Consider the following 7,903-nt stretch of genomic DNA (forward strand, 5'->3'; position numbering starts at 1 on the left):
GGGGACGTGGGTTCGTGCCCCGGTCCGGGAAGATCCCACATGCCGCGGAGCGGCTGGGCCCGTGAGCCATGGCCGCTGAGCCTGCGCGTCAGGAGCCTGTGCTCCGCGACGGGAGAGGCCACAACAGTGAGAGGCCCGCGTACCGCAAAAAAAAAAAAAAAAAGAAAAAAGTGTGTAAAGATTCTGATACTTGTTAAGAAAAATTATCCAAAACATGGAAATAAGGCAAAAAGAAGGTTGTGTATGATTCCAATGTCACACTTCAGGTCTATCTTAACAGGCCCACCCAAGGATGATTTAATTCTCTAGGGAAATGGCCAATTTTTGTCATGCTATTTCATTTTGATTAGGCCCAGGCTCTGGGTAATTACATGTTAATGTGAAGACTTTTGCCTGATAGAGGGGCAAATGATTCCTCTCCAGCTGAAACAATACCTCCAAATGGCTACAATTTTAGTGCCCTGTAGGACATTAACTAGTTGTGTCTGTCATCTAGCAAATTTATTTAGCATGTCTTTCCTGGGTGACTTTACAAATCTGTATTCTTCAAATGGTCTTTGAAACAGCTTTATTGTCTGCCAGTTCCCTTGCTGATAAGTTAAACAAATCTCTCTCTCTCTCTCTTTCTCTCTCTCTTTCTCTCTCTCTCTCTCTCTCTCTCTCTCTCTCTCACACACACACACACACACACACACACACACGCCCCTCTGGGAGTCATATTTTAAATTTGGGCAAGTAGCTAATAAACATCATTTTCCTTACCCCTTGGTTTCCTCTTTGTAGTCAATGTCATGTGAGAAAAAACCTTTTCTTTGGCACAAGATTTGCCCAGTCTCCACAGCTTATGGTGCTTATTTTTTCTGCTTATACGATACAATCAGGTTTAGTTTTGAACATGCGAGGTTTAAGATGCCCATGAAACACGCCAGTGGAGATGTTAAGGAAGTTCTAAGCTTAGAGTTCAGGGAAGAGGCCTGAGCTGACAATGTAAGTTTGAGAGTCATTTGCATCATCAAGAAGGTATTTACAGGGTTTCCCTGGTGGTGCAGATGGTTAAGAATCCACCTGCCAATGCAGGGGACACGGGTTCGAGCCCTGCTCCAGGGAGATCCTACATGCTGTGGAACAACTAAGCCCATGTGCCACAACTACTGAGCCTGTGTTCCAGAGCCCAGGAGCCACAACTCCTGAAACCCGGGCACCTAGAGCCCATGCTGTGTGACAAGAGAAGCCACTGCAATGGAAGCCCGTGCGCCTCAACGAAGAGTAGCCCCGCTCACCGCAACTAGAGAAAGCCCGCGCACAGCAATGAAGACCCAACGCAGCCAAAAATAAATAAATAAAACTAATAATTTTTTTTAATAAGGTATTTACAGTCATGAGGATAAACAGAGAGGGATGAAGGAGTGGGGAAAAGAATGAGAGAAGGAATAAAGACTGACACAGAGTAGTTGACGTGATACAATATCAAATTGGAACTCCAATATTTAGAGACCCACAGAGGATGAAGAGGTAGCAAAGGAGACTGGAGAGGGAACAGAGACATCAGAAAACAAAACAGTCTAGTGTCAGAGAAAATAGAGGGCTGGGTCAAATGCTGCTGAGAGGCTGTGTCAGATAAGGAGTAGAATGCATGTATTAGATATGGCAACATGGAAGACAGCCAGGACTTTAAAAAGGTCGCTTAGTGTGGAATGATGAGGACAGATGCCTGGCTGGATGTGAATGGGTTAAAGGGTAAATGGAAGCTGAAGATGTGGAGACAGTACAAGTAGAAAACTTATACTACAGATGTACCTGAGACTTCTGGAAGAGATTTAGACTCTACAAACAATAATTACGTTCCTAGCAGGATCTTGATGATCTCATCAAAGTGAAATCCAACAAGATTAGATGCCTGGTACACATCACACTGTGCTATGTTATAGAATTCTTGAGAGCAATACTTGAGGAAGCTTCTACTGAAGTGGAATGTGGGTTCTAGACCCTGACTGCCTGGGCTCAAATCTCAGCCCTTTCACTAACTAGCTCAATGACTTTGGCAATTACTACAACTCTGTCTCAGTTTCTTCATCTGTAAGTGGGCGTGGATAACAGCATCTACTTCATTAGCCTGTTGTAATGATAAAAAGTATTTAGAATATGCCTTCACATAGTAAGTGATGAATAAAGGTTACCTTTATTATTATCTTTTCCAAGGAGACAGTTTAAGTAAGGAGATTTATATAAAGAGATTTATAAATACAAGGTATTAAGTGTCATGATGAAAGCAGGCATTGGGCTTGCAGGATCTTAGTTTTCTGAACTGGGATCAAACCTGTGACCCCTGAAGTGGAAGCACAGAGTCCTAACCACTGGACCACCAGGGAATTCCCAAGGACTATATGGTTTTGTCTCATGATGACCCTATGAGAATATACTGCAAAGATATCAAGGCTTAAAAAGAATCAGAGGAAAGATGTTGCAGTTTGTTATAGAATCCAGAAAGCTTCCTTAAATAATTTTTCTTGTATTTTACAAAACTGTAAAGCCCTGGGAGTTTGTAACTTTGAGATCATATGTATCTTGAGCAAAGTTTATTATCCTATGCTTGATGAAATTTCTCAACTTGCATATAACTGCCATGAGGGAGGGAGAAAGAAAAACTTTGCTAGGGCCTTTTTGCAGTTTTCTGGCTACTTCCCCCAGTGGGGGCTTGTGTGTTGTTAACGTAGACTCCTACTTAGCAAGAAAGGAGTGATAGTAAACCAATCTAACCAAGTTCCTCCTTGTTTAAAACCTATCATTGTTTCTCCACAGTAAAGCCCTCACTGAGTCCTGGTTTAAGATAGTTTCTATTCATATTCTTTTCATTCTTAAATGTCCCCTTATGAAAAAAAGTCTTCCATTTAGTCCCTGCTTTTGAGAACTGGTCCCACCAAGTTTTAAGAATTCTGTGATCTAAAGTCTCACACAGAATGTATTTCATGGGCCAGCGACACTGTTATCACCTGAGAGCTTGTTAAAAATGCGAAATCTGAAACTCAACCCACACCTACTGAATCAGAAGTTGCATTTTGACAAGCTGTCCATGCACATTAAAATTTAAGAGGCACTGTTATAAAAGAGGTAAAAGGAACTTAGAAAAACTTCAGGCGAATTTTTCTGTGCAAAATCTCTTAAAGCAGGGCAAATTAAAACTAAATCTACCATTGAAATTTTTCCAAAATCAGATTTTTTCAAAATCAGATTTTAAGTTCAAAACAGAATTTGTGACATGTGATATACCAGTGACTTGCTAAAGAGCTGAAGCTCCTTTTAAAGTATTCAACTTTTTTCAGAGAGCTGGACTTTCATATTGATAAGTAGGACTTAAATAATGACAATGGAAAAGACACATTCTTTATTTTAGACTCAGCCCTGGGAAAAAGTCATCTCCAAGAACACGATTCAAGTAGAAGATTTGAAATGGCTTCTCTTGCCATATCTTCTTTTTTTCCTTCCAGAATCAATGGTATCTACTTTTAAAAACATTTTCTATTTCTAAAGAACTCATCTTTCACTGCTTGTAGACAACCTAGCATTCTCTATGACAATTTGTTCTTATACTATTCCACACAATCAAGAGTTTGATAATTTTGTTTGTTTGGTTTTGGTTTTTTGGCTGTGCAGTATGGGGATCTTAGTTCCCCGACCAGGGATTGAATCCGCGCCCCCTGCAGTGGAAATGCGGGAGTCTTAACCACTGGACCACCAGGGAAGTCCCAAGAGTTTGATAACTTTTAAATTTCCTTTCTATGAACTTCTGGGTTTCAAGGAATTATTTGTATCCACTTCTACCTGCAACTCTATTTGTCAGGTTTGCAAGTACATTTTTTTTTCTTTTTTTATAGATTTTATTTATTTATTTATTTATTGGCTAAATTGGGTCTTCCATTGCTGTGCGCAGGCTTTCTCTATTTGCAGCAAGCAGGGGCTACCCTTCATTGCAGTGCGAGGGCTTCTCATTGCGGTGGCTTCTCTTGTTGCAGAGCACAGGCTCTAGGCGCGCAGGCTTCAGTAATTGTGGCACAGGGGCTCAGTAGTTGCGGATCACAACTCTAGAGTGCAAACTCTGTAGTTGTGGTGCACAGGCTTAGCTGCTCCACAGCATGTGGGACCTTCCCGGACCAGGGCTCGAACCCGTGTCCCCTGCATTGGCAGGTGGATTCTTAACCACTGTGCCACCAGGGAAACCCGTGAGTACATTTTAATTTCATGTCTAGGAAACATTTTGTCAATTTTAAATAATGTTAGTGGTAGGCTCAGAAAGACATTGAGAAGTTCATGATGATGAGCATAGCTTACACTACCATGGGCGTATTTGAAAAGTGATGAATTATGGAAGTCAGCGGGAGCCCAAAGTACAACTTTATCCCAGTATGGCTGGCATCTTCCTTTATCTTACTGGGAAATGGCCAAGAGTGGAAACCTGGAGCATTAGGATCTGAAAAAGGAGTCCTTGATCCTTGACTAATTGTAGAGGTGTGATGGGCTGGGGATCAGGACACCTATTAAGCTGTTTAAAAATTCATAAAGAGGCACTTTCAATTGTCTTAAAATTTCAGTTATTTCCCCCAAATCAGGATGCATTCAAGGTGAGTGTTTTATTCGAATATAATTAAACTAATATGTTGGATTAGACTACTTTATGCTCATCCTTGTGAAGCACTGTCCTGGTGTCATTTACTGAGCATACTGCCCCAAACAACCCAGTAATCTTGACTCCCGTCCCCTACTCTCTCAAAGCTCCTTGTAAGTAGAATGAACATGATTTTTAGAGTCAAGAAATCTGAGTATACACCCTAAAGGAGACTCATTTTTCTCATTTGTAAAGTGGATTGATAATACCTCTTAAATAAGGTAGAATTAAAACTGATCCATACAGCCAACAGCCCATAATCATTACTCAGTAAATGTTAGTTCCTTTCTCTGGTAGTGGTAAAACATCTTAATCCTTCAAGAAAGATGCTGGTTGTGGAAGGCGGAAATGGTTTATGAAAAACAGCCCCTGGGGCACTGTTAACACCCTAGGGATGATCTTTTTTCTCTACCTGCCCTCTGAATTCTCCAGATGCAGCCTTGCAATATTAAGAATCACTTTGCCCACAGCTTGTGAAGAGTTGAGATGAAACTGCTACCCAAAACCATGTGACGATGGGCATAGGTTTTAGAAAGGAAAATCATATATTTCAGTGTAAGCAAACACTTGGAAGTTCCCTTTGCGCTCAGTATAGCCTTCAGCAGTGCCTGCAGCCTCTGGCACCATGGATACCGCCTTTACTGAGGCAATAGTCTCCACTGTTATGCGCAGCATCCCACCGTAATTGACAGCTACACAGTTTAGGAGAGGGAGGAAGGCCACAGAACAGACATCAAAGGCAATTATCACGAAACCCAGCTTGCTGTGAATGGAAGGGGTCACTCAGAATGTCATTTTGGAAATAAATTCCCTGGACAGATTAAAAATTTTAATAGTCACCAAAGTAAAAATGTGACCCAGGGCTTTCTATGAAGATGTTTTGACCAAAAGCATACTAGCACATGCTTCCTGGGGTTGAGTATTTCCTGATTTGCAAATATGCTCCTTCCTGGTACCTCAAAAGCTGTTTGATTACATTTCCAAAATAGTGACATCTGTTTTTCATTCCATAGTAAGTTCATACATTCCTTCCTGCCAATTTGCAGCAAATAGCTATGAAGCACCTACTACCTGCAAAGCATTTCTTCAGGTAATATGAAAATTTGACCATAGGGAATTCCCTGGTGGTCCGGTGGCTAGGGCTCTGTGCTTCCACTGCAGGGGCACGGGTTCAATCCCTGGTGGGAGAACTAAGATCCCACAAGCTGCACAGCACTGCTAAAAAAAAAAAAATTGACCATAGAAGTGGGCAGGGGAACACATTAATGCAAACAAGAGATCTTAAATTAATTATCACCCTGTCAATAATTTTTGTCAGTATGGCTCCAGACCATTAGGAAAAATTTCTCCCTAGGTGGCCATAAAATCTGATAGATGTTTTGAAGGTCCCAGAGAACTCAGCTCCTCCTATTTTCTTTGTTCCTAATATTGGGAAATAGATCCCTAATTCAAATGGTCTCTCTCTTTTTTTTTTTCAGTATCTTATATACTTATATATTAGTGTATATACTTCTCAACTTTTTTTGGTAAGACACCTACATATGCCTAAAACTGAGATCCCTAAAACTGAGATCCCAAAAACCTCATTATTTTGCAACTCCCATTTTTCATTTAACAGTATACAGTTGACCCTTGAACACTTCTCAGGTTAGTGATACCGACCCTCTGTGCAGTCAAAATCTGTGCATAACTTGAAGGCAGCTCTCTGTATCTACGGTTCCATATCCATAGATTCAACTAACCACGAATTGGGCAGTACTGTAGTACATGTTCACTGAAAAATCCACACCTAAGTGGACACGTGTTGTTTAAACCTGTGTTGTTCAAGGGTCAACTATACTCTAAAGATCTTTTCAAATCAATAAATATCCAAATTTGTATTTTTTCTTCATCCTACATATCACTAGCTAAAATGAAACATTCTATTATGTTGCTTATCCATCCTCTCCCTATTTCTCTTGACTGTCATGTTCTCTCACCATAATGCAAGCAGAGAACTTGTCGGTTGCTCCCCAGGTCTGAAACCCTGCCTGGCAAATAGTAGGAACTTCATAGATATTTGTTAAATTAATGATTGAATGAATAACAAAAAATTCACTTTAAATGTTAAGGTATACACAACACTGTAAAGCAACTATACTCCAATAAAAATTAATAAAAATTAATTTTAAAAAAGTTAAGATATAACTACTTTATTTAAATTTTTATTATTTTACTTTTCTGAACTTTTGGATTACTCCATTTTAAAATAACATAGGGGGGCTTCCCTGGTGGCGCAGTGGTTGAGAGTCCACCTGCCGATGCAGGGGACACGGGTTCGTGCCCCGGTCCAGGAGGATCCCGCATGCCGCGGAGCAGCTGGACCCGTGAGCCATGGCCGCTGAGCCTGCGCGTCCGGAGCCTGTGCTCCACAACGGGAGAGGCCACAGCGGTGAGAGGCCCATGTACCGCAAAAAATATATAAATAAATAAAAATAAATAACATAGGGGAGGGGCTTCCCTGGTGGCACAGTGGTTAAGAATCTACCTGCCAATGCTGGGGACACAGGTTCGATCCCTGGTCCGGGAAGATACTACATACCGCGGAGCAACTAAGCCCCTGCACCACAACTACTGAGCCTATGCGCTAGAGCCCATGAGCCACAACTACTGAAGCCCGCACCTAGAGCCTGTCCTCCTCAACAAGAGCAGCCACTGCAACGAGAAGCCCGTGCACCACAAGTAAGTGTAACCCCCACTCTGCCGCAACTAGAGAAAACCCGTGCACAGCAACAAAAACCCAACGCAGCCAAAAAAATAATAATAAATTAAAAAAATAAAGGAGGAGTCAAGATAGCGGTGTGCAGAGATGCAGAGTTAGCTCTCCCCACAACTAGGGCACCTGCTGGACGCTAGTGTGGGACTCTGACCCTCAAGAAAATGGGAGGAACCCCAGAGTGAACTGGTAGGATGTAGGGAGACAGAGCAGGGAGGAGAAGTGGAGGCCAGACAGGGGATCAGGAGAGGCAGGTGGGAGGGACTCGCCGGGAAGAGCAGGAAAGGAGCGGCAGGCGATCACCTGGCTCACTCGGGCTGGGGAGCCTGCTGAGCTCCCAAGCCGGTACCCCCCATCCAAAGCCCCACCCAGGCTGCGTCGGCCCTGGGAGCATAAGAGGGAGGCTGGGGAGATCAGGAGAGGCAGGCTGGAGGGATCCTCGGGGAGGAGCGAAGGGCAATTGCCCCACCCTCTAGGGGCCCAGGGAG

The sequence above is a fragment of the Delphinus delphis genome, chromosome 5, assembly GCF_949987515.2.
Source record: "Delphinus delphis chromosome 5, mDelDel1.2, whole genome shotgun sequence".
In the NCBI taxonomy this organism is placed as follows: domain Eukaryota; kingdom Metazoa; phylum Chordata; class Mammalia; order Artiodactyla; family Delphinidae; genus Delphinus; species Delphinus delphis.